The sequence below is a fragment of the Stylophora pistillata genome, chromosome 7, assembly GCF_964205215.1.
Source record: "Stylophora pistillata chromosome 7, jaStyPist1.2, whole genome shotgun sequence".
Lineage (NCBI taxonomy): Eukaryota > Metazoa > Cnidaria > Anthozoa > Scleractinia > Pocilloporidae > Stylophora > Stylophora pistillata.
In genome coordinates this window covers 26,717,260-26,735,941 of record NC_142525.1, presented here as the reverse complement: position 1 = coordinate 26,735,941, position 18,682 = coordinate 26,717,260, and the positions used below count along the sequence as shown (strand labels likewise).

At 38.8% G+C, this 18,682-nt stretch overlaps 1 pseudogene across 1 annotated transcript in view; it reads left to right on the top strand.

Annotated features, from left to right (window-relative positions):
- LOC111335797 (uncharacterized) overlaps positions 1–18,053 on the top strand; it is a 33,642-nt pseudogene extending 15,589 nt beyond the window's left edge. The window contains exons 4-18 of the transcript XR_015989200.1: positions 905–1,045; positions 1,945–2,267; positions 4,814–5,003; positions 5,598–5,805; positions 6,821–7,110; positions 8,502–8,642; positions 8,903–9,201; positions 9,451–9,792; positions 10,372–10,639; positions 10,847–11,234; positions 13,063–13,256; positions 14,425–14,632; positions 14,867–14,987; positions 16,458–16,728; positions 17,031–18,053. The product of XR_015989200.1 is annotated as an uncharacterized LOC111335797 (transcript). The remainder of the gene's footprint in view (positions 1–904; positions 1,046–1,944; positions 2,268–4,813; positions 5,004–5,597; positions 5,806–6,820; positions 7,111–8,501; positions 8,643–8,902; positions 9,202–9,450; positions 9,793–10,371; positions 10,640–10,846; positions 11,235–13,062; positions 13,257–14,424; positions 14,633–14,866; positions 14,988–16,457; positions 16,729–17,030) is intronic.
- Positions 18,054–18,682: the final 629 nt, after the last annotated feature.

Below are 18,682 nucleotides of genomic sequence, written 5' to 3'. Positions count from 1 at the left end.
CCGTTGGTGTCGTGAAATTACTAGGTGTGTATTTTCAAGACAACCTCAAGTGGAACACCCACGTTACTGAGACGATTAAAAAGGCCGCTAAGCGCCTTTACTTTTTAACTCAGTTAAAGCGAGCTAAGGTACCATCACCAGAATTAGTAAATTTTTGTGTTGCTTGTATTCAATCTGTCTTACTTTATGGATGTCAGGTCTACCATTATAGTCTCCCCAATTATTTGAGCTAAAGTTTAGAGCGTGTCCAAAAGATAGCCTTGAAAATTATATACGGTTATGATAATCATTATAGAGAAGTGCTTCAGATGGCAGAGCTGAAAACCCTAAGGGATCGGAGAGAAGACCTTTGCTTAAAATTCTTTCACAACATCGTCTCCAATCCCTTGGATTGTTTGTACCACTTACTGCCTTTCGAGAAACGAGATCAACTTATGGAGTTACGACGACGCAGACCATTTAGAGTTTCGTTTAAAACAAATCAGTTCAGAGATGCTTTCATTCCAGCAAGCGCAAGACATTTTGACTAACCTTTATTACCATTGTATATGTAAATTGGTTCCCTTTCAGGTTTGATTTTATTGTATAGTACTATTACATAATTTGTACACCTTTGCAATTCAGCTTCCAGCTGCTATTAAGGTATTCTTTTTAATAAACGTCTATCTATCTATCTATCTATCTATCTATCTATCTATCTATCTATCTATCTATCAATTTGCTTGTTTATACTTTGGCTTCTCATTGGATGTTGTTATATTTTCCCTTGCTCTGATTGGCTGATGTGATTACTTTAGATTCTTTTCACAGACAATCAATCGAAATGCAAACTGAAGGGCAATACTTGAAGACCAATGTTTTTGTTCAGCATGTTCTTCCATATTATCTTTTACTTATCTTTTAGGAAAACATTGTACTAGGTGACAGCCCAAGCGTCGGTGAATCTGACATCATGGATGACATAGTAACAGCGTACCTTCCAAAGGCTTCCGCTTTTATTTACGTCATTAACAGTGCAAACGCCTGTGGAGTATCTAGATACTGGGTAAGGCCATTTTTAGCGCCAAGTGCAGGCCATCTGTATAAAGAGTCAAAGAGAACTAAGTTGGCTGCCAAAACCATCTAATTTTTTTTATATCTGCAACTGGCCCATCACTTTGAGAGACTTCCAAGAGTAACTTAACCGACCAAGAAAAAAATTCCAGAAGAAAAAAGATCGATATCCCAGTTATCGAGAGGTCATTATTTTCCAGATCGGCCACGTAGTGTTATGCAGTGGTGGGGCTCTAAGACGGGGACGGTTGACGTATAATTAGGAGTTTTCTTTTCTCCTTAACATCTAGGACAAATCTTTTGTCTGAACCGTTTAGTTTAGAAAATAATAATGAGATTTCGCTGAGATCTCATCGAGAAAAAGGAGATTTCAAACGCAACACAATTTTATGGCGAACAGCAAGACAGAAAGAAGGCGATGACTCGATGAGTTTCAAAAGCTTCGTACAAAATGGCGACGGAGCAGGAACGTAGCCAGGGTTTTCCAAAGGGGGGTCACAGAGGCTACTCACCATTTACACCGCCGCTCTCCCGCGTGTATCAGCGGGCTCAGTCGTATTATCGTGGCATGAAGTCCCATATTAACTAAATACAAGAACCGTTGACGAAAATACTACACTAAAAAAAAACAAATTTTAAAAAAGTGGGCTTTTCAACGATGGCTTTTTCGGCCAATATATTGTCATGGGGTTTTCGCCACCTGCATATTGTAGGTTGTTTGCTCTAAAGAAGGCCTACCAAGGGGGGGGGGGATCCACAGACACCCCAGGACCCCCCTGGCTACGCCCCTTGCGGAGGCACATGGAACTTAACAAACATGATTGGCTCTTGTACAATTACGTGGCACCTAATGTTCCAAAAATTAAAGCTTGTTTATCTTTTTATCTTCAGTTAAGAAAACTTATCGAAAATATCAGACAATTGTCCCTTGACCAACAGATGGAGTCTTCCTTAGACTTTGCTCTGTTCGTTTGCAACAAGTGGGACCAGGTGCCGCCACAAAAAACTGATGAAGTGAAGAGCATCATCGTGACTAAACTCACACAGTGCTGGCCTAGTTTAGATTCAGAATCTCAGATCATTTATATGTCAGCAAAAGTTGCTTGTGAGGCCCAGAAGTTTGGAGTGGTCACGGACGAGTTTGGTGAACTAATGAACGGTATCAAGTCCATGATGTTGAAAAGTATTGAAGCAAGACCACAGGTTCAGTGGAGGTAAATTGCTTGAGGTGCATCCTTATTGACAAAATAGTTTTCTTAAGAACTTGATTTGCTCCTGATGAAAATGTAACAATGTACATGAAAATTCATGTAAGTAATCACATAATTTTTCCAAGAAATTTGGAAAGAGTAAGCAGTGGTAAGTATCTTACAAAGGCAACAAATTGTAGCTACTCTAAATAACAAAAATCACTCGGGCTCATTTAATCCAACTGTACTCGAAATCATGTGAGTGCCAGTACGAATGTCTATTGTTAAAAAGAAATTTAAAGCGTCAGGATATCCAAGCGGTGGCTTCAAATGAGTTTCAGAAGCTTTGCATAACAGTAATGAGCAAATTTTACTAGTTCTTTTATAATTATGGTTCACTAGGTAATAAGCAATAGTCAGTTACAAAGAGTCAGAACATTTAACTGGTCGTAGAGATGCAATGGGTCCTCTGCTGAGTATTTTTTTTAAATAATTATATGTTGGCGTATCGAGTGGTATGTTTCTTGCACCTAGCAGTTCGCCGCATTAGGTTATGTATTTCAAACCAATCAGATCGCCGCATCAGGGTATGTATCTCTCACCAATCAGATCACAGCATTAGGGTATGCTTGCACCAATCCTATGATTTCCCTCATGCCAATCATGTTACAAAATTAGGGTACTGCAATATGTTGCAATGGAATTGAACCAGCATTCATACACACCAATAGTGAGATGTTAACAAATAATTGCTAGCTTATCCACCCAGCCTAGTAATGGCTCATGTACTTTGTGATGACTTCGCCGCTATGATCTGTCCGGTTAGAAAGGTTGTCAGTGAATTTTTCGACCATTTAGAAGTTAAAACATGTTTTGTGTATTGTTCCTTCCCATTACAACGCACTCACCGTCAGCTAAAGGCCTGACACGAGAACGTTTGTTTTTGAGAAGGTAGTTTTGCTGACTCAAAAAATAATTGCGCGAAGCATTTGCATAAAGCAAATTTTTTTTGCCTTGTAATTGCTCTTTTGGCGAAGGCTGAAAGGATCAGCAAGTTATTTTTACTTTCTGCGTTGACTGCCATGTGAAATGTCCGTTTCTTTGCTCTTAAAAGTTTTCTATGAACTACATCTTGTTTAAAAACGATATTTTCCCAATACAGCAACAATAGCTGGATACATGTCACTATTGATTAGACTTTCTCAGAAGAGTGCCATTTTTCAGTAAACCCAAGTTTTACAGCGTAAACCTTCCCCACTGAAGAAAATTCATTTGGAAGTAAATGCCACTGTTAGTCAATTTTCTACACAATTACGTTTTCTATCTAACAAATTCGCTTCAGCTACACATTACCTTGGACTTTGCGCCATCACGTGCCAATTACATGTAAACAACTAGCATTTTATCACATATTCCACACGCAAAGTCCAGATTGGCAACAGCCAAATGAGGAGCCCGCATCCAACGCTTTGAAAATATGATACTTTTCTGTTCGTTCAATATTTTCACTCGTTCGGTTAATGGGGACCGCAAAATATCTCTGGTTAGAAGCTGTTGAAGATAAAAGAGCGTATCGGTTTGCCTGTTACAGGACACTTCAGGAATTGAGGCGTGGTACCAAAGCAGTTTATCTTTTCTTACCAGTGGCAATGCCATAAAATACGTGTGTGGGAGTATATATAGATAAAATTGGAAGGTTTTGTTTTTGTCCTCCACTATGGGATACTTTTATTGGCATCTTTTGAAAGTAAATGCTCTTTTCCTTTATAAAAATGTAAACATCATTAACTTAGTCTCCCATTTCAAACCAACGATCCAAAAAAAAAAAAAAAGAAAATAGCTTTTGCATGCGCAGCATTCCTATGTTTTTAATTGGTCAGTTAAGAAAATCTAAGCATTCATTTCTGTTAGAAACGTATAATACAGTAACGTTACGCTTTACCTCACATGAATCATATTTCCAGATATATTTCCAGATTGCTCTTATGAGTCTGCACTCGTGAGCTGTGGTTTGCCTACTCTGTTGGCGCGCCGTGATGAGGCTTGCAGGCGTTTTATATCTAACATCAAGGAGTTCGGCTTCCTTGCACACCTGCTGACACAGCCCACGAATGTCGCTCATGGGTACGGGTTAAGGTCCGTTTTTTCCTGTTCTCAATTCCACTTCGTCACAACAGACCGCCTTACTAAGTTCGTTACTCACAGTTACAAGAGGGCTTAATTGTTTTTGCTTGTTATGCCAAGAAATGAATGAATTTTATTGTCTCCTTTGTAATTTAGTGTTTAACACTACCAAAGGGTTAAATAAATTGATTATTATTGTTATTATTATTATTATTATTATTATCATGATTATAAGTCGAAAATCGGTTAAAACTATCTAAAAAAAGAAAAGAAGCAAACATACAGTCGATAGTGACATTATGATGATATTTAAAATAGGAGGATGGTTCCTAATTTGAGATATAAAATTACAAAACCTCCCTGAGAGATCAGCATGCATAAATAGCTATCGTGACTGAGCATGAAGGTAAAATGGAAGATCATTACAATTATGGGTTTATTCTTAGGTGGCTTGACTACCTCCTAACAAGCGTGGCCTATCACACGAAGGCGTTCATGCGTAATTTTTCCGAAGATCGTGAAAACGTGATAGAGAGAAGGAAGATGATCACTGGCCCCCTTCATACTATTGAAAGGCTGCGAGATGCCGTAAGCAAGGAGATGCAGACAGTCTTCGAAAACAAGACAGACAATGCTGTGAGTGCACCGGCCAGAATACCTTTAGTCTCTAGAATTTATGGAGCAGTTTTCTTCGTGGACATGGACGGTGTTCCAAATAATGCACGAGCAGAAAAAATGTTTGCGAACAGCTTACTGTTCACGGAATGGGATGTTCACTTTTCAGTGTTCTCTGATACGACTTTATGAAAAAAAAAAAAAAAACGTGTTGCTTCTTCTGTAACAAACGCACAACGCTTTCTCGTCTTGAATTAAATTTTAAGGGCAGAGTTCTCCGTATTTGACATTAGTTTTAAAAAATCAGGAGAATCACTAGGATCGAAACCTCGGATAAACCCAAGTTTTTGCTGGGGCGTATTCGGTCAAGTCATGCGTTTAGACCAATCACGCGCGTGCAAAAATATTTGATTTATTGTAATACGTTTTAGCAACAGGGCATGCTTTAATTTGAAGTCAGTTGTCGAAGTTGTTTGTTAAAATTAAGCAACCCAAAAATATCTCAATATAACCGTAAAACGCCACAAGTAACCAATATAGCTGAAAATATAATCTTTGTTTTACCCAGCCGAATATTACTGAACAGTATTTGCTTTACCCGTTTCCATTTATCAGGCCTTTCCAGTGTTGACAGAGGCAAAGAAAGGAGACGATAACAAACGAACGACCTTGCTCAATTTCTACGAACGCACAGATGATTGTTTGAACACGTTGGATGGAAAAGCTCTCGCCCTTTTGGAACAGACAATCGGAAACTTCAAGGAGAACATCGTTTATCACAAACAAAATCTAAAGAAAAAAGAATTCACTGTATTCGTAGTGGGTACGTTGTTTTCGATTTGCACCGCTAAAAAATTTTACTTCCACGCCTCCTAGACATTCTCCCTCCTCGAAAATAGTTCCTTTAGATAACAGTGTATGCTTTATCACAACAAATGTCACCGTTTAATTCAACAGTCATTTGTATTAGTGCTTTTTAATTCCAAAAAAAAAATCCAAACCTCATATCAGTCTAAAATAACTTTACATTTATCATTCATTTACGTACCCAGTTTCCTGTATCAATAGGCAATAGGCAATTGCATTGTAATTGTATTTTTAATTTTTGTAATTCCCTTCATCACTGAGTCGCACTTAGAAAAAAAACTCAGGAATAGAAGAGAGAGTCTCCGGGTCCAGACCAGCTAAGGCTATTCGATAGCCTTCCAAACGGATGTCTCTCTTTCGAATGCGCTGCATAACGGCCAGCCTCGATCTGAACAAAGGCTGATAGTTTTTAAAGAAACTGTTTGGGGCTGCGTCGGTGGGGGTAAAGAAATAATTTGAATATATCAACAAAGTTGAAATGGTAAATTGGCCACCGTTACGTAAATAAAAGTTGACGTTTCGAGCTTTTCATTCGACTAATTTATTCGTGTTTTTCTCGTTGCCATGTTGCCACCAATAACGCAGCTCCATTTTCTGCCTTTAAAAGCACACACAACCCACAATTCCTCTATTCGCCCCGACGAAGGGCTAACGCTCGAAACGTTAGCTTTTATAATCGTAACGGTGGCCAATTTACCATTTCAACTTTGTCGATTTATTCAAATTATTCTATCTGAACATCTGGTTTAAAGTAATTTAAAGACAGACAGTGTGGAGATAAGCTCTGGTGATGGCAACAAATTAAAAGAGACGGGAAATAAATTATCATTTGCGATTCCTTGTGGGAATGACGCGGGAAGCAGACTCTCATGTCCGATTTACACTATTAAACAGCACTAGAGGAATCAGCACAGTCCTAAAAATTTTGTTACTCTTCTCCTCCCTTTATTCCACTTTTTTACACTCACCAGGCGAAACAAGTTCAGGAAAGAGCACCTTGCTGAATCTTATCCTTGGAGAGCAGCTTCTTCCGTGCTCTTTTCTCAGTACCACATCCACCATTTGTGAACTAAGATATGGAGATACCCCAATACTGGTGGCGCACTTAACTGACAAAGAATCTGGATTTACTGTCTTCCTAGACGAGCTACCCGAAGCCTCCGAAATTTCCGAATTTGTTAGCGTGAAAGAGTCTAAGTACAGAGAGAGGGGCTCAGATCTCGAAAAGATTGAGCTGTTGTGGTCACACAATCTGTTGAAGGTTAGAGAAATAACACATTCCCTATGGCACTGTCAAGACGAATTTGGTTTAAATTGAGCTTTTCAAGTTTGCGATAATTTACTTAATTCTCATGAGCCTAGCCACCTTCAGAGATTAAAATTTTACGTCTCCAAATCCTAACAGTCCCTTTTTTCAAGACTACTGCCTCCTATATATAGCGGAAGCGAAGCCAAATGTTGTCCTGTTGAGCGAGTGAAGTAACAATAGAAAACCAACGCCCTCTTAGCCCGCAACGAAGGCTGTCGAGTTTACCCGACATTCTTCGACCTTCGCTTTTCTTTATTTGGGAACATCTGCGGTCATTCAACGTTTAAAACCGAATTTTGACCCAATTTTGACCCGATGTTCCTGGGGTTTGTTTCGGAATACTATAGAAGAAGACAATAAACATCTCACAATCATTACAGGATGGTGCGCGAAAAGAGCAAAGTTTTTCCTTGCAGAAAAATCTTAAGAGGTGTGATCGGCGTATCATGAAAACTTAGAGGAAGTTTTTGCTCTGGAGACAGGTCATTTTCCTGTTTGCATCAGCGAAGTATGCCCAGTAGATCCCAAGATATAAGTTTTTCATTCGTTGCCGTGATAGAACAAAATATGATAAACTGATCTCAAAAATGATATCACAGGGGCGTCTCCGGCACATGATTGAAAAGAAGAGCTTTCCTTGCAGAATTATCTCAATTCCTCAATTAATTGTGTCAAGAACAAGACGCTCGAGTTTGAATGGTTTTATAAAAGCCCTTGTTCGTGGCTTTATTTGTTTTAGGTCCAAACTATCCGATTTTACTTGTCCGATTACAAATACCAATAATCGGACAGGCGAAATCTGACAGTTGGAAAGATGATAAAAATCAGCTACCTAGCAAACTAAATAAAGAAAACTTCCAAGGTAAGCAGGCTAGTCAATATCGATGACATGGGTATGTACTCTTACATTAAATTTTTTATTCCTGAGTTAAATGGTAGTTTTTTTTATTGACAATAGGCAAGCGGACTTTGTTTCCTACAGTTCAGACGTTTGCTAACACTTTCAAATTAGCTTCGTGCTACGTGCTCGGTAAATTTGAAATCATTCGCCCGATTACTTCCTGAATTGTACTCCATTCTTTCCTATTACTAATCAGATTCATAATAAATCCAATCGCTACCTGGTCACTCTTGTTTTTCCTCAGTAAAAGTATCAGGCTTGTCTTCTCTCTCTGTGTTCTTATTGGTCCATGTGAAATATTTCTTTTTTCTGATTGGCTGCAGCGATAACTTCGGTTTTGGTTTTACTTCAACCAATCAAAATGCGCTATGAAGAGTGACGCTCAAAGACAAATCCTTTCTCATCTTACATGTTGCATCTCATATCGTACATTCTTTTTTAGGAAAATGTTGTATTAGTTGACAGTCCAAGCTCGGGCGAATCTGCCATCATGGATGACATGGTAAAATCGTACCTTCCAGAGGCTGTTGCAATTATTTTCGTCATCAACGTTGCAAACGCTGGTGGACTACGCAGAGAAATGGTAAGGAAATTTGTATTGTGAAGTGGTTACTCATTACAAATAGTGTGCATCAAACATCTACCTCGCCAATTTGTTTAATCTTTTACAGTAAACTTTATTGTACAAAAATTGTCGTCGAATGCGATAATCCATAGAACTTACCTAACATGATAATGAGATGAACTGACTCATAACTTTCAATATCATGAGGGTAAAGAAAGCTAGTGGAATAGCCAAATCAATAAGTTAACAAATAACTTATTCTGTCTGTTTGTCTTCAGCTTGAAAACGTTATCGAATACACCAGACAGGTGTCCCTTGACACACAAAGGGAATCTTTCTCAAAATGCGCCCTATTCGTTTGCAACAAGTGGGACCAGGTCCCGTCAGAAGAAACTGATAAAGTGAAGAATACCATCCAGAGGAAACTCACAGAGTGTTTGCCCGGCTTAGATCTAGAATCCCAGATTATTTACATGTCAGCAAAAGACGCAAGTAAGGAAGAGTTTACTGAACTCATGAATGGTATTGAGTCAATGGTATTAAAAACTATTGAAGCAAGACTACAGATCCAGTGGAGGTAAATTGCTTTAAACGTTAAGTGACTGAAGTTATTTTTTAAACATTTGCTTCTGAGGAAAATGCCTGTCTGCTTAGTCTTAATAAAATTATCTACACGAAATATTTCTCTGATTGGTTCTCAGAAATATTGACTATAGATGATGCAATTATATTGAAAGGAGACAATAGTAAATCATGTAAAAAGTAATGTAAGCAGTAAGTATAGCATTGAAACATGAGAAAATCAAGATTATGGTTTCATTCTTAGGTGGCTTTATCATCTTCTTTTACGTATCGTCTCCCAAACAAATACATTCATTCGAGATTCTCGAAATGATTTCTTCAAGCCCTTACATCGGATGAGTGTAAATTTAAGAAATGAAATGGCTGTGTTTGGTATCAAAGAGGCTCCCATCATGGACATCAGTTGTGACGATCTAGAGTGGCAAGAAAATGCAGTTATTGGAAGCGGAGCGTTCGCCTCTGTTTATCGAGGAACATTAAAGATAGAAGAAGGGGTTCAACCCCTGAGAGTGGCTTTAAAAGTGTGGAAAGAAGAGCTCAACGAGCCTACTGCCTGTGGCTTCCTCTCCGAAACAGAGACTCTCAGGTTGTTGGGTTTCTTTTTTTTTTTTTATCACTTTACCTCGCATTTATATAATTTCGAAAAATTACCCCCTCCCCCATCCCCCAACGCTAAAACCTAAATCTCTTCCGGCTGGTATGAAATAAGATATTTTCATTATCCTTAAAATAAGATATTTTCCAAGGACCCCATTGTGGTATTTGTCTGGAATCACTTAGATAATGAAGAATGAAGTTTCAAAACGGAGAAAATTCATGCAGCTGAAAATTCATTTACATTTTTTTCTGAGGATTTCACAAGCGCCAAAATCTATGTATATTTTAAGGCACATCGAGATAGTAATTAAGAATGACCTTTACAGTAAACTTATCACCATTCATTTTTCCGAAAGGTCATTAATGGCGATTGACCCTTTGACCCCTTAAATCATTACTGCTGACTCAAATGTTAGGCTCACGAAAATAAGGGATGTAACTGCCACTTGAAGAAGCTCTTGAATGTTACCAAGATCTTCCTATCAAGATAGTGGAATATCTATGGAGAACAGTACAGAGCATATGCATATTAGTGTAAAGGGTTAACCCATGCGTTATCTTTGTGTAGGAAGCTGAACCATCAATTTATTGTAAAGTTCTATGGTGCTGCTCTTCATAAGGAAGGGGATCGGCTACGAACAATACTTGTTATGGAGCTCTGCACGGAAAACTTGAGGAGCCACATTTTCCGGCATAAAAGCAAGGTACCCGGTCAGTCATCAACACCTACTGCTGCCAGAAATGTGATTGGATGGGCAAAAGACATTGCCGATGCTCTGAAATACATTCACAGACAAGGTATCGTTCACCGAGATCTCAAGTTGGAAAACATATTGGTAAGTTAAAAATTAGGACCACTGGCTTTTGTGACTCTTTATTATTTAATCTAGCCTATTTTACTCGCCTTCACCCAGCTTTCCTTGTTGTTGTTGTTGTTTTTTCCTCACTTTGCTTTATAAGCCCTCTTTGAAGCCCTAACGCTGAGTTTCTATGAAGGCTAAAGAAGTTGTTATTCGTTTTCTCATTACCTTTTCCATCTATAGCTGTCACAAGAAAATGTTGTCAAAGTTGCCGATGTCGGTGTTTCCAAAGAAGCTAGAGCGATCACAGGTACCAGAGTGGGAACTCCTATGTATCTGGCTCCAGAAGTGATCAACTCAAGTATGTACGATTACAAAGCGGATATATACAGCTTCGGTATAATGCTCTGGGAGATGTGGTATGGTAAGCGAGCCCTTCTTGATGTGGCAAGAGATGAACATGAGCTTTTCGACGTAGTGATAGGGGGTACCAGACCTTTGCATGCCCAAGGCTCAAATACGCCACCAGCTGCTTTGCAGAAAGTAATGAGGCGTTGCTGGGATAAAAACCCAAACAAACGGCCAGATTCAGCCCAATGTTATCAAGAGTTGTCTGAGCTATTCAAGAAAATTTGATCCCCACCCTTGTAAAATCTGGTCGTCAGGCAACCACTTCAAACGTATTTTCTACTTAATATAAGCTTTTTTGCAACGTTAGCGAATAATAGTCATTAACTATGATATTTGTAGGTCCTACCTGCTTTTACTAGTCTATGATGGATGTCATAACCAGTTAGCAAATAATATTGTATTTAGGGGTCTAGTTATCAAGTCAATGCAACGAATGCTTAGAGTAAAAGTACTGAGTGACCGCTCACGCCACCCGTCATGTATCCGGAGGTAGTCAAGGATCGCTTGGGCGAAAGTGAACATTACAATGGACAGCCGTTATAAGAGCCATACTATTTGAGTCCAATTTTTTTTTAGCCCTTGTAAGTAAAATAGAGGCGTGAAAGGGTCTATACGGTGAAAACAAAAGTAGTTGAATTACCCGACACTGGTTAAAAAGTAAACAAATTTTTTTTTGTTCATTAATTAGATAAAAAGGTGATAGAGGCAAAAATATTTTAAACTTTTGTGCTTGACTGGTTGGCGTTTGACATGCGGTGATAAGGTTGACAAATTGAACGAAGAGCAATCACTGTCTGTTTTCTGTGGTACAGCTATTTGCTTGCTTGGCTTGAATCATGAAGTGATCAGTTTCATCACTGTTTTGATGTTTGAAACCTTTTTCCTTGGATTACGTTAATCATTATTCATTCACTACCAAAGATGTTTGGGTAAAGAGAACTGACCACCTTTAAGAGTAAAATAATCCAAGGCTGTACAAAGCCTTAATTTTTTTGCACGAAACTTCCTTTCTGAAAAGTCCTCACTTCCTCTCTGTACAGCCCGTAGTCAAAACTTGTAATATTATTGCTTCAATTTGTCACTTGTGAGCGATTAGTGTTCAACTACAGAATATACTTGTATATGAAGGCCTCTATCAGAATCCGTTTAGAATTACCATTGTTGATTTTTAACAAAGGAATGTATACTGTATATGTTCTTCATTATATTTGAAGAAGAGGTGAAAATTGATAATAATGACTCGCACTTTTATCCTCAGTACATTTTTAAAACCCCTTTACTCCCGCCTCTGATGAGCCCCCTGTGTGAACCCCCGTGTAAACACATTGAAATTCGGTTCGGTCGGCTTGATCCACTGTGTAACAGTGATGCTCCAGAGGAACATGTTCGGTGAAATCCTTGTTTCCAAGAGTCCTCTGTTCTTTTGACGAAGTTTTCTTTCAGGTGAGACATGTAGCAAACAACTTCCTGGTTCTGTTAACGAAGTTTTCTTTTAAATAGGCCATCAATTGGTCAATCTAACCACATGACGCACTGTACTGCACAAGTATTAAATGGTTTTGACGATCCATGTGATGCAGAGTTTCAAAAAATAAAAGGAAATGGTACTTTGAGGGAATAAATAATCAAACAAACAAAACAAATAAAAAAAAGATAAAGGAAAACGACAACGAAAGTTTGAGTTTCTATCGGAGTTTGTTTGATTCAACCACAGTCTTTGAGGACTTGCTATTGTTGGGATGTTTACCTCATCTTTGACAAACATTCAAAACGACCAGCTTTGAATGTAATGTACCTGTACCTATGTTTGATTATCTCCCTCGATGTTTACTTATTGCATGTTGCGTGATAAGTCACGTGGTTGACTGTGAGACAAGCTTTGGCGATGGTCGTTAGTTGTAGGGATGCGTGACAATGCACCGTGACCGTAATCAGATACTTGGTGTGTAGTGGACTGTGATGATGCTGAACTTTTGAGACTTATATTTTTCCCTTTTCGCAGTTTTCAAAGATTTTAAACCTGAAATTGACAAAATTTTGATCATAAGGATTTAATTTATCGCTGTGCAACATGAGTGCATTATCAGACATTGACAAGATCGACGACATCGTGGAGATGGCAACCACAATGGCGTCGCTAAAAATCCCTTCCAAAGGGCTGAAAACGTTGGACGAAATGAGGCAAAGAGTGAAAGAGACACTCCGGTTGTCAGAGAAAAGGTCAAGTTGGACGGCAAAGGAGGTTAGAATTTTGCAATTTCTTTTAAAATATTAGCTACTACCAAATGCGATTTCTAAACGACGTTTTCAGTACAATGGCATGTCCGGATGCGACCGCTAAGAAATAGTGGATGCAGATCATATCGTGAAATTCAGTCACGAATTTGTTTAAGAGCTTTCTCGTTGCTAATATCGCCATCGCTTACGATTAATGTCATCTATCCAGTAATGGCATCTCAGAAATGAGTAGTACCAGAAGAAACTTAATTCTCATGGACAGAAATTGTAGCATTCACTCGTCAGATGTTTCTTTAAGTTCAAACTTAACAACACGTACGCGTAGAGCTTACTGCGGGACCAATTGTTATTTGTTGATACTTTCATAAACGACACTTACGACTGAGTGTTAGAAAAATAATTTGAAATAAGAAATTACAAAGTTGTCTTTCCGCAGTGAAAGGTAATCATGCATATTGATGTTCCTAATTTGGGAAGCTTGGTTAAGTAACGATCGAGCTTCGACGGTTCAAATAGAGAAATACAGCCCTTAGAACATTGAGGATTGGTAAACTTTGGCTAGTCCTGCCCCAGTTCTGCCTATTGTGGGCCAATTCTGTGCTCTTTGGATAAAGTTCGGTCATTTGGGAAAACGTTGGCTCTCTTATCAGGTTTACACTCCCACATTTTCCGAGAAAAGCCTGCCTAATTTCTTTAAAATAAATGTCAACAGAGTTAACGCCCGGAGTAAAGTAATGCTATCTATTGTAAAAGAAAGCCACAAATTAATTCTGCTGTTCATAATTGTCAACAAATAGTTGGAGTCCCTTGCTTAGGATACATCTCTCGGGAGGATCTTACTACATGCATCTTTACATCACTGAACATTTATAGAATTACTTAATGGAAATACTATCATATCGAGGGTTGCATTGCGGACGTTTACGAGCTTAAACCAGCCTTATAAAGCTCTTCCCTAAATAAAAATGGTTGTTACTTATTAGCAACAGGGCATGCTTTTATTCCAAGTCTTTAGTCAAAGTTATTTGTATAATCGTATAATTTATCAGGGATTTCTAAAAATTAAATGACTTTAAAACAGCAACACTAACAACTAGGCTGAGCAATAATCTTTAACTTACGTAGGAAAATTTTGATGGACAGACTTCGATTTACCATGTGTTGTTTATCAGGCATTTTCAGTGTTGACGGAGGCAAAGAACGAAGACGAGGAAAAACGAGCAACCTTGCTCCAATTCTACGAACGCACGAGCGCTTGTTTGGATGCGAAGTACGAAAATGTTCTTGCCCTTTTGGAGAAAAATATTGGAAACCTGTGGGAGAAAATCGTTTCACACAAACAAGTTCTACAGAAGAAAGAGTACATTGTGCTCGTTTCAGGTTGGTTATAAATGTATTATTTTACATAGCCTCCTCATCCACTAGACTAAAATCCATGACAAGAGTGTAGGAAACACAAACACAGCTATTCATTAGGCTACCGGCCTTGTATTAATTCAGAAAAAATTATCAAGCCATAGAAACTAAATTATAAACCAGCTTTAGCGGAATCGACTCATTTCTGCCGTTGTTTTTTTGAGTTCCCCTTAATTTATACTTATTTACAATTACCAGGCGAAACAAGTTCAGGAAAAAGCACCCTCTTGAATCTGATCCTTGGGGAGCAACTTCTTCCTTACTCCGTTCTCAGTACCACATCCACCATCGATGAACTTAGATATGGAGATGCGCCAAAGTTGGTAGCGCACCATAAAAACAAAGAATCTGGGAATACCACGAGGACTGTTCAACTAAACAAGCCATCTGAAGCCTCCGAGCTGAGTTACCTTCAACAGATTTCATCTTTTGTCCACCTGAAGGAGAACAGAGAGAGGGTTTCAGATTACGAAAAGATTGAGCTTTTTTGGCCACACAATCTGTTGAAGGTAATCATAAGAAATAAGCTTGTTAGCTCAATTGGTAGAGCGCTGCACTAGTATCGCAGAGGTCAGTGGTTCGAATCCCGTACAGGCCTGAATTTTTTTCAGGTCTAATTTCCACTATTGCTTAAATAGTGCTTTACTGCGAAGGATCGTGCACATATACGTTTCATAACCGCAGTTCATATCTATGTATTTCATATATATTTGTTGTTTGATTTATCATCTACGGGTTTGTGTCGAATTAATTTGATGGCCTGCTCCCAGTTGGCTTCTTAGCTCAATTGGTAGAGCGCTGCACTAGTATCGCAGAGGTCAGTGGTTCGAATCCCGTACAGGCCTGAATTTTTTTCAGGTCTGATTTCCACTATTGCTTAAATAGTGCTTTACTGCGAAGGATCGTGCACATATACGTTTCATAACCGCAGTTCATATATATGTATTTCATATATATTTGTTATAAGAAATAAATAAGCTCAGTAATCTCTTGACGTAATAGACTCTGAGATCGACCTAAGGTGAGGAATTGATTATTTTGTCACCAAGCTTCAAAAGTTTCGCTGTACTATGCATGAATGTCTGTTTCCATGATATCAATTACAAGTGATTGTTTACGAGCCCCCTGACTAGCTGAGATTAATATTAGGGATGGTAAGGATGTTTTGAATGTTCAAAGGCTTAACAGTCCTCAGTTCGTTATTCAGCTTCCATCCTGCACAGTGACCACTTGCGCTTGCTGTTATTTGGTTTTCTTGGTTTTTTTCCCGTCGCAAGCACTGATTTAAGATGTGCTTGGTTAATTGTTGATGCCTCAATATGATATGAAGTTTTTTTCTCGGAGAATCAATCGAAATGCACTCTAAAGGGCGATACTTATATAGCAATGTTTGTGTATCGTGTGTTGTTCCATATCGTCTTTAACGTATCTTTTAAGAAAATATTGTCATAGTTGATAGGTATATATCAGGGCACATCGAGATAGTAATTGAGAATGATCTAAACAGTTGGAATTCTCACCATTCATTCTACCAAGAGGTCTTTACCTTTGAAACCCTTGAGTCACTTAAGAGTGACAAGCATCTAATTGTTCCATCCATCATCACCGCCGACTCAAACATTTACGTCATGAGAATAAGGGAAATGATAGCCAACAGAAACATCTCTTGACTAAGAATCAAAATCTTCCTTTTACTATCGGAAAATGTGTAGAGAATATTATATAAAATATTCATACTGTTTTTTTAAGAGTGTAGGTTGTTTTACACATATGTGTTTTCCTTTTGTAGGAGACTGAATTATCCCTTTATTGTAAAGTTCTATGGTGCAGAACTGCATAAGGAAGGGGATCAGCTGAAAGCAATACTGGTGATGGAGCTCTGCAAGGAAAACTTGATGAGGCACATTTTCCTGCATAAAACCAATATACCTGGTGAGTCATCATCATCTTTTACAGCTACGAGAGATGTGATAGGATGGGCAAAAGACATTGCCGATGCTCTGGAATGCATTCACAGACAAGGTATCGTTCACAGAGATCTCAAGCTGGAAAATATATTGGTAAGTTAAGAATCGGAACTTGTGGTTATCATGACCACATATCATATCTCGTGTTCTTGAGTTTTTCTTTCTAGTCCATTTTTTTAATTTAATTCCTGTTCATTGAAGAGTCAGCATTAAATTGATTATTTTCCACGTAAAACAAGTGTGACAGTGAATAACTACAACGCATTCCAGGTTAACACCTCTAGGCACTTTGTTTTCTTTTTCACATTGCCTTGCCCTCTTTAAGAGAGAATAATTTTGGACTTTGGTATTGAAGCTGTATCAGTCTACATGGATATTATCTTATCCTCCCACAGCTGTCGTTAGAAAATGTTGCCAAAGTAGCCGATTTTGGTGTTTCCAAAGAAGCCAAAGCGATCACGGATACCATGACGGGGACTCCTATGTATCTCGCTCCGGAAGTGATGAAGTCCTGTATGTACGATTACAAAGCAGACGTGCACAGCTTCGGTATAATGCTCTGGGAGATGTGGTACGGTAAGAGAGCCCTTCTTGATGTGGTAGGAGATGTGAAGGAGTTTTATGACAAGGTGCTTGGGGGCGCAAGACCTGTACATGTCGAAGGCTCGAAGAAGCCTCCAACTGGTTGGCGCGATCTGATGCAGGATTGCTGGGACAAAAACCTGATAATCGACCAGATGCGACAAAGTGTCACGAGAAGTTGACTCAGCTCTATCAGGACGCTGTAGCACCATCTTAGTAAACTCTGATTGTTAGGCAACCACCTTCAATTAATTTACTTTTTATGTGTATACTTTTGTGGAGCAGCAGTAATCCCTTATGACTGTTATAGCAAATAGAATACCCTCACCTTCGCCAGTTTTCCCGTTTCAAACCGAGTTAGTACATTATAGAAACCTATTTTGGTCTTAGTCAGTGCTAATGTTAACGACTGTATCTTCCTGTTAGAAGTGTCCTTAAGGTTTTCCCCAACAGTCCAATCATCCTCTCATACAGTATCGAAGAGTATATAACCATACAACAATTTCAGTGATTAAGTAGATTACTTTTACTTAGAACCGGTAAACATCTGTATCAATACCCTTATAACTGATTTGTTTTGGCTTTAGACAAATAGTGCCAAGTTGCGAACCCTATCTAACTCTTCCAAGGAGTAACGGGCGAGTTCAAGAAGAATACACATTACTTGATTACAGTATCCACTGTTACCAGCTTTGCAAGTACATTGTGCCACGATTACACTTCCGGGTGTTAAATCGAGTGAAACTTCTAGATCGTGAATTTCCCGAGTGCTCATGCTGGCTCGACGCTTTGCTTTTACCATGAGTGAGTTAATAAATACTTTTGTGTACACTGTGTCTGATGAAAGATACCATTCTTCTTTAAATTTTAACCCACGCTTTAGTGTTTTTTTTAATAGGCTTAGAAGTGTCGTCAGCCTTTCGTTTACCACTTTTGTTCCGGTGTTCATCTATCTCTTTGTGAACAACGGTAAGCATTCAAGAGACTTGCACCGTGGAACATCTCTCGAAGTTTTTACCTTCGGCTTTTCTAGCGACTAAATACAGGAATGGCTCCGACCTGTAATTGGATCATAAAAATAGTAAAAGTTAATAAGTTACATCTTAACTCCTTGCACGTGAGTATTGTTTAACCGTGTGTCTCGAAGCGGAACAGTGAAATAACAATGCGAGCGAAAGCACTGATGTGTCAAACAAGAAATGGTTACTTACATAACGAGGGGAGGGCCTTTCTTGTTCTGCGAGGTCGTTCAACGGTGATCCGGCGATGACTAAGTTATCCGCTGACAAATTCCTCTACCTAAACTCAATTGGTCAGTCTTGGCCCAGTTCAGGCGAACGATCAGAGACCGGAGCCATTCCTGTATTTAGTCGCTCCAATTGGAGCGACTAAATACAGGAAAGGCTCCGACCTGAAATTGGATGAAACCTATATATGTATACGTATTGTTTAACCGTGTGTCTCC